The sequence below is a fragment of the Physeter macrocephalus genome, chromosome 7 (genome assembly GCF_002837175.3).
Source record: "Physeter macrocephalus isolate SW-GA chromosome 7, ASM283717v5, whole genome shotgun sequence".
NCBI lineage: Eukaryota > Metazoa > Chordata > Mammalia > Artiodactyla > Physeteridae > Physeter > Physeter macrocephalus.
The window spans coordinates 141,268,546-141,269,472 of NC_041220.1; positions in this window are offsets into that span (position 1 = coordinate 141,268,546).

Here is a 927-nt window from a genome sequence, read left to right on the forward strand (position 1 = left end):
CGGCAGGCGGACTCTCAACCACTGCGCCACCAGGGAAGCCCTGGCCTCTGTTTTTTAAAACTACTTGCTAAGTTCTGTCTCTTCCAGATTACAATAGGTTCACATCAAGATAATGATGATGCAAAGATTCCAGCCATTTCTCGGAACAGATCCTGCCAAAACGACAACAGAAGGCACCCTGGGGCCCTTAACAAGACAGGGTGAGAGCTCTGTGACCCCAACTAGGTAGGGTCTACGAACCCCTTGACAGCCTGAGGAAGCTGCAGAAGACAGACCGTCGTCCCTCATCCTCCCAGTAAAGATTTCTTGGGGTTCACGTCTCTCAGGGGGGATTTGAAATAGGAGATAGATGGGCCCCTGGGCCGGACAGCTGGTGTTTGTCAAGTGGAGCAAAACTGAAGTTTTGTCCTCAGCCAGACAAGAACGACGCCCGTTTCCCTTCCTCCATTGATATGGAGGGAATGAACTAGCAGTGGGGAATTTGTTGCAGCAAAAATAGAAATGAAGTTTTCCCTCCCCTGAGAACAAGGAAAATAAAGGGAACGGTGAACAGGCTAGTGAAGAAACATAACCTGGCCTGAAACAGTTAATCAGCCTTGGTTTACTTTAACTGTCGCTAATTTGTAGTAACTAGATTTGTACTTTACAAAGCTAACCTCACTCCCTGACACTATGTAATTCACATTCGGTACCCATCACCCCTAACTCTGTGTGAGTTACATCCCGTGCCTCTCACCCCCTCACCTTATTATGTCCCGGCACTCACATTCTATACGCCCCTCGTAAGAAATCACCCCCTATAGTTTTTGCATTTCGGAAACAAGGTCACCGGCCAATAAACCAGAGGCAAACGGACACAATTACCAGACTGCCGGACTCCAATTACCGGCGTGGCCTGACGCCAGCTATGACTGTTTTGAAATAATG